Source organism: Triticum aestivum, chromosome 7B, assembly GCF_018294505.1.
Source record: "Triticum aestivum cultivar Chinese Spring chromosome 7B, IWGSC CS RefSeq v2.1, whole genome shotgun sequence".
NCBI classification, from domain to species: Eukaryota; Viridiplantae; Streptophyta; class Magnoliopsida; order Poales; family Poaceae; genus Triticum; species Triticum aestivum.
The window spans coordinates 96173507-96181155 of record NC_057813.1 but is presented as its reverse complement, the minus strand read 5'-3'; the positions used below and the strand labels follow the sequence as shown (position 1 = coordinate 96181155).

The window sequence follows — 7649 nt, the reverse complement described above, 5'->3', positions numbered from 1 at the left end:
CAACGAAGCAGGACATAAAGAAACAAACGCCTATCCATTGTGACAGTCCACGCAAGAACCCTACAACTACAAACTGGAACAGATGCAGGTTTTTACACGAAGTTAAACTCAAGGATAAGCAAACAAAATTCGAGGAGATCAGACCAGCAAAAATTTCAGCACAAATAATTCAAGGATAAGCACAACCTGTAACTGCCAGTTCACCAACTCCATGACGTCAAACTCGAGGAGACCAGTCAAATTTTCAGAGAGTTGGCATGAATGCACAGCTTTTTGCAGAAAGCTTAAAGCAATACAGATCAAGGACGAGAAAAGATAGACAGGCGAGACTGGCTTAAGACAATCAAAGTAGTTCATCAGGCCAAACTTGATACAATAAACAAAGTTCATGACAAATTTCACCACTAAATCAATAAAGTTAATGACCAGTTTCACCAAGCTACTCTAGTACGCCAAAATTAAGGAGATCAAGAAGGTTTCATGACCAATTTCAGCACCAAATCAGTTCATCATATGCCAAATTTGATGAAATCAACAGAATTTCATGACCAATTTCACCACCAAAGCAAGTTCATCATATGCCGAAACTCGCGGCCAACTTCACCTACTCGATGCAGGACGATCAACGAAGCAAAACAAGGAAGAAAGACACCAAACATGACCCCATCAACAAGGCGTCTCTCACACTCTCTCGCGCCGGCCATCCTCCATGAGCACTACCACGACGGCACTACCTACTCGACCTTGACGTGGAAGACGTCCTTGCGCTCCTCCTCCTTGACCTTGAGCAGGGTGACCCAGAGCACGCCATTCTTCATCTCGGCCTTGATCTTGTCCATCTTGTACGCGTCAGCGGGCACCTCGATGCGGCGGTTGTACCTCGGCACCGCGGAGTCGTCGTCGCCGTCCCAGGGCTGCTTCTCGCCCTCGCCCTCGATCACCAGGATGTTCTTGTCCGCGCGCACCTTCACGTGCTCCTTGGTCAGCCCCGGCATCGGCACCTTGAGGTACACCGCGTCGTCGTCCTCCTTGGCCACCCAGCGTCCGAGCCGCGACGCCCCAGCACCAGCAGTGGAGGAGAGGCCGCCGGTCTTAGTTGCGACGTCCTCCATGAGAGACAGCAGACGGGCCATACTGGTCGGCGCGCCGAGCGGGTCGAGCACGTCTGCAGAATCAACAGCGAGGACACCAAAAGCAGATCAGAAGGTTGATTTGACTCACCAGGGAAAGACTTCACAACGAACGCAAACAAACGGCGCAAGACAGGCGGGGAAGCATACCCTGTGAGAAGAAGCTGGGGATGACGAGGTCGCGGCCGCTGTAGTCTTCGTCGTGGCGGCTGACCTCCTTGTCCTGGGTGCTGTACGGGCGGCGGGGGTGGTGACGGCGGGGGAGCGGAGCGGGCAGAAGGCCACGGGAGCACCGGACTTGAGGAGGCTGGCCGGCGCGGTACCCTCGCCCTTGCAAACGACGGCGGAGGCCATGGTCTGTCTCTTCTCCTCTTTCTCTCTCTTCTTTCCCTCTCTTCTCTCTCTCTATCTGCTGTGATGATTTTGGATTCTTGTGGTGAGCGAGAGAGGGGGGCGCGAAATGGAGGGGGGTTTTGTAAAGGAGGAGCGGGAAAGCTTTCTTGGGGAAGGGGATGCTGAATTGGGTTTAGAAGGTTCTGGGGAGATCGGTTGGGGTCTCGAGTATTCCAGAACGATCGGGAGAACACTGCTTTACGTTTCGTGCTGCTTGATGTACTACTATCGGAGGCCATGGATGAAGGTAATTATTGAGCTGATGTGGTGCGCAAGGCAAGAGAAGTTGCTCTATGTCGAGTGATTTGCCTTCTCTAGTCTGCTTGGCGCTTGGCAGTAAAGCAATCCACACCAAAATAAATTCAGTATAATTCTTGTATTACTCAATCATGTATTCTCTGGTCCAGACCCAAGCCATACTGCAGTTCAGCCTTGACTATCAACACCATTTTCTTGAGAACGAAAAACAGTCACATGTACACATTGTGAAAATTCACGAAATCAACCAAACATGCTTTGACGTCAAGACATACATGGCTTTATTTAATGGGCTGTTATTTAATACAAATTTCTTTGAAATATTTTTTTGTGTGTGTTTAAAGTGTAGAGTTTATAACCATGTTCCAACAACTTCATGCCATCGGGCAAGCAGGTGGTGGGTGAGGTACTTTCACCATACCTGGCTGACCCCAGGCCGTCGTCAACGAGCTGAAAGGGCCATGGCGGCTGCGCGGCGAGTCAAAAGTGAAGATGGGGGGTTCGTCATCACCTTCTCGGAGGAGGGAGACCGGCGTCATGTACTGCAAGCAGGACCATGGCACTACAGAAATGATGTCATCCTGCTCGCGGCGTTTGATGGAGGTGGTGACCCCGTGGATGTTCCCCTGGATTCTTTTAGAATTTGGGTGCAAATCCATGGGTTGCCAGTTCCAATCAAGACCATGTAAATGGGATGGATCCTAGGCGACAAGCTCGGCACCGTCATTACGGTGGCACACAAGAACAAGAAGATTATCGATGAGTACATGCGCGTCCGTGTCGAGCATCAAGTGGACGAGCCAGTGAGGAAGTTCATCGACACAACCGAGGTCGGGGGCACTATCAAGATATACTTTCCTGTTAAATATGAAAAGTTGCCTAATTTTTGTTTGTCGGCATCGTGGGAAATACTACAGCCAAGTTATGTGGAGTCCATAGCGAACTTCAGAAGAAGAGCTTCTCCATCAACCTCAAGGCGCCCGCGCTTTCGAAGGACTTGCACGTTTCGGGGGCTTCAACCTGGCGGCTCCTCGATTATGGAGGGCTGTTGATGTCGTGGTACTAAGGCTGACAGTAGAATGGGGGTAGGTATAGAGAGGCAAGATCCTAGCTATGGAGTAATTGTATACGCAAGGGATTTACGAGTTCAGGCCCTTCTCGGAGGAAGTAATAGCCCTACGTCTCGGAGCCCGGAGGCGGTCGACTGGATTATAAGCGTATGTGTTACAGGGGTGCGAACCCTTCTGCCAGTGGAGGAGGGTGGCTTATATAGTGTCTGCCAGGACCCTAGCCAGCCCACGCAGCGGAGGGTTTAAAGTACATTAAGGCCAGGCGTTGCCTGTAACGCCTTACATAAAGTGTCATCATGACCATAAAGACTACTTAATTACAGACCGTTTGGATGCAGAGTGGCTCTTGATCTCCTATTGGTCGAGTGAGTCTTCATGGTCGAGTGTCTTCGAGTCTGTCGAGTGGAATCTCTCTTGGTCGACTGGAAGGCAGCTTCCCATAGAGATGTCCTTGGGGAGGGTATCTTGGACAGGTCCATGACCCTACCCTAGGTACATGACTTCGTCATTAGCCCCCGAATGGATCGAGGTTTGATTGAGGAAGGAGTTGATAATTTTTCCGACCTGTTTTCCGTGTTCTGAATATGTCACATTCTGGATCAATGACTTTTTTTAGCGATGGCATCAACTTTTCTTTCAGTCGCCTTGATCCATTTTTTTTTCTCTGTCGAGTGAACTTTTGAACTTGGTGGATTTCCGAGCGACGGATCATAGGAAATCTACCGTCTGACAGGTTGCTCTGCTGTTAGCGGATTTAGTGGGATCCGAATTTTGGGAAGCGCGCAAAGCGGAGAGGACCGCGGTACTTGGATGGGATAAGGCAGAGACGCCTCGATTTCCGCGCCACCTTTTTCGCCACGTATCGCGCGCGCGACTGTTTCGGGGATTTGACAGGATCGTCCGGGCCTACCGGTTAGTCACTCAGAAGCGACCTTATATAAAGCGCCGGACGGGGTTTTTTGAACAGTGCATCTCCAATCACCTCTCCCCCTTCCTCCACCTCGCCCGCTGCGCCCGCTTTTATCTCCGCCCAACTGTTCCTCACGCGCCTCGTCGGCGACAAGGGTGAAGGAGAAGACAGCAGCCTTGGAGCAGGCGAAGAAGGCGACTGCGACGGTGAAAGCGAAGGGGAGAGCGACCAGTCGGGGCGGATCTTCGTCGCGGTCCCGCCTGCCGCAAGGCCGGGTCCAAGGGGATTGGATCCGCTCGACCATCACCCAGAGGGATCTCGACGATTTCGCCAATGAGGGACTGATCTCTCATGGGTCAGCAAGACTTCCGGGGGCGGAGTGGCAACCGCGGCCACAAGAGGGTGAGTGTGTCCTCCTAGCCACTCACGTAGATCGCGGGTTCTCTTTGCCGCCGAATCTTTTCTTCCGAGGGTTTCTGAACTTCTTTGGGGCTCAACTCCACCACTTCACTCCCAATTCCATTGCCTATCTCGCCGCTTTCGTGTCTCTGTGCGAAAACTTCCTGGGTTGTCGGCCGCACTGGGGTCTCTTTAAGCACATATTCACTTGTCGCTCTCAGACGGTGAAAAAGGCGAGTCCGGATGATGAGAGGACTAAGGTAATCTAGATGTGTGGGGTCTTGGGGTCCAAATGAGGAGTAAGAGTGCTTTTCCAGCCATGACCCTTCCCGAGTCGGTTAGAGGGTGGCAGTCGACCTGGTTCTACTGCCAAGACGAGTCGACGCCGGGGCAGTCGACTGGTCTCCCTACATTCTCCATGGACCGAGTGAACAAGCCATCTTCCCTGAAGGTACTTCCGGAGGAAAAAGCTTAGGTTAAAATGTTGATGGAGCGTGTAGTTCAACTCATCCGCGACGGGGTCACTGGTATGGATCTTTTGGAGGTTTTTCTTCGACGGCGCATTCAGCCGCTCCAGTACCGAGGTCACTCGATGTGGTTGTACTCTGGTATCGAGGACACCACTCGGGTCCACCCAGAGGAGGTCGACGATGCCACACTGGAGAGGTGGATGACTGCCATCACGGGGAACAAAGATAACCCTCGTGGGGCTAGGAGGATCCCACCACTCGACCAGCCTTATCAACCAGACACGGTATGACCACTTATTCCCGGTGGTGATCCTGTTTCATTCATTTTGTTTCACTGCCAATCGATTGACTAACCTTTGTCTTGTTTCGTAGTTTGTCAGGCCACCACTGAGTTGTACTCGATGCCCAATGGGGCGCAGGCACCGACTGAGGAGGAGGAAGGAAGTGGGGGCGAAAGCCCGGAGGAGTGGGATTCGGATGGTGATGACGATGAAGATGAAGACTCTGATGAGGAGGAAGAGGAGGAGGAGGAGGAAGTTGCACCTCCCCGTTCTGAAAGACGCTCGAAGCTTGTCCATGACCCTGCTGCTGAACGTGGTAAGGGGGTTGTTCCCGTCGCGCAATCGACCAAGCGTCCTCGGACGACTTCTCCGGCGCCGACTGAGAAAGCTCCGAAGCAATCTCGAGTGGCGTCGTCGAAGCCGACGATGGTCTTGCCGAAGATGAAGATGGTGATCCCCACTATCTCAGGGTAATGGTGTAACTTGAGTTTTCTTGTTTCACATGGATTTATTCTTGGTCGATTTGTGAGCTGACCGACTGACTTTTGGAATTGTAGTGCTGCTACTTCTGATACCTCGACCAGACCTGAAGATCACGAAATGGAAGATGCTGTCACTTCAAAACCTGGTACGACCTTTGTAGTTCCGTCTTCACTTGGTTGGTGTTGGAAATATGCCCTAGAGGCAATAATAAAAGCATTATTATTATATTTCCTTGTTCATGATAATTGTCTTTTATTCATGCTATAATTGTATTATCCGGAAATCGTAATACACGTGTGAATACATAGACTATAACATGTCCCTAGTGAGCCTCTAGTTGACTAGCTCGTTGGTCAACAGATAGTCATGGTTTCCTGATTATGGACATTAGATGTCATTGACAACGGGATCACATCATTAGGAGAATGATGTGATGGACAAGACCCAATCCTAAGCATAGCACAAGATCGTGTAGTTCGTTTTGCTAGAGCTTTTTCAATGTCAAGTATCTCTTCCTTAGACCATGAGATCGTGTAACTCCCGGATACCGTAGGAGTGCTTTGGGTGTACCAAACGTCACAACGTAACTGGGTGACTATAAAGGTGCACTACAGGTATCTCCGAAAGTGTCTGTTGGGTTGACACGGATCGAGACTGGGATTTGTCACTCCGTATGACGGAGAGGTATCTCTGGGCCCACTCGGTAATGCATCATCATAATGAGCTCAAAGTAACCAAGTGTTTGGTCACGGGATCATGCATTACGGTACGAGTAAAGTGACTTGCCGGTAACGAGACTGAACGAGGTATTGGGATACCGACGATCGAGTCTCGGGCATGTAACGTACCGAATGACAAAGGGAATTGTATACGGGGTTGTTTGAATCCTCGACATCGTGGTTCATTCGATGAGATCATCGAGGAGCATGTGGGAGCCAACATGGGTATCCAGATCCCGCTGTTGGTTATTGCCCGAGAGCCGTCTCGGTCATGTCTACGTGCCTCCCGAACCCGTAGGGTCTACACACTTAAGGTTCGGTGACGCTAGGGTTGTATGAATATGAGTATGCAGTATACCGAATGTTGTTCGGAGGCCCGGATGAGATCCCGGACGTCACGAGGAGTTTCGAAATGGTCCAGAGGTAAAGAATTATATATAGGAAGTGGTATTTCGGCCATCGGGAAAGTTTCGGGGTCACCCGGTATTGTACCGGGACCACTGGAAGGGTCCCGGGGGTCCACCGGGTGGGGCCACCCATCCCGGAGGGCCCCATGGGCTGAAGTGGGAGGGGAGCCAGCCCATAGTGGGCTGGTGCGCCCCCCTAGGCCCACCCCCTGCGCCTAGGGTTGAAACCCTAGGGTGGGGGGGCGGGCGCACCACATGCCTTGGGGGGCACTCCTCCCCCCTTGGCCGCCGCCCCTTGGGAGATTGAATCTCCCAGGGCCGGCGCCCCCCCTGGGGGCCTATATAAAGGGAGGGGGAGAGGGGCAGCCACACACCCTGAAGTCCTGGTGCCCCCTCCCCCTGCTACACCTCTTCCTCCTCCGTCGCGTGCTTGGTGAAGCCCTGCCGGAGTGCTGCTGTTCCACCACCACCACGCCGTTGTGCTGCTGCTGGAGCCATCATCATCAACCTCTCCTTCCCCCTTGCTGGATCAAGAAGGAGGAGACGTCATCTGCTCCGTACGTGTGTTGAACGCGGAGGTGCCGTCCGTTCGGCGCTAGGATCTCCGGTGATAGGATCGCGATGAGAACAACTACTTCAACACCGTTCTTTTGAATGCTTCCGCTCGCGATCTACAAAGTGGTATGTAGATGCATCTCCCTTGACTCGTTGCCTAGATGAACTCATATATGGATCTTGGTGAAACCGTAGGAAAAATTTTAATTTTCTGCAACATTCCCCAACAGTGGCATCATGAGCTAGGTCTATGCGTAGTTCTCTATTGCACGAGTAGAACACAATTTAGTTGTGGGCGTAGATATTTTCAACTTGCTTGCCGCTACTACTCTTATCTTGCTTCAGCGGTATTGTGGGATGAAGCGGCCCGGACCAACCTTACACGTACGCTTACGTGAGACCGGTTCCACCGACTAACATGCACTAGTTGCATAAGGTGGCTGGCGGGTGTCTGTCTCTCCCACTTTAGTTGAAGCGGATTCGATGAAAAGGGTCCTTATGAAGGGTAAATAGAAGTTTACAAGATCACGTTGTGGTTATTCGTAGGTAAGAAAACGTTCTTGCTAGAACCCAA

General features: G+C 51.7%; 1 pseudogene; it reads right to left on the bottom strand.

The window, feature by feature from the left end:
* Positions 1–440: 440 nt before the first annotated feature.
* On the bottom strand, positions 441–1589 carry LOC123157806 (26.2 kDa heat shock protein, mitochondrial-like; annotated as a pseudogene).
* Positions 1590–7649: the final 6060 nt, after the last annotated feature.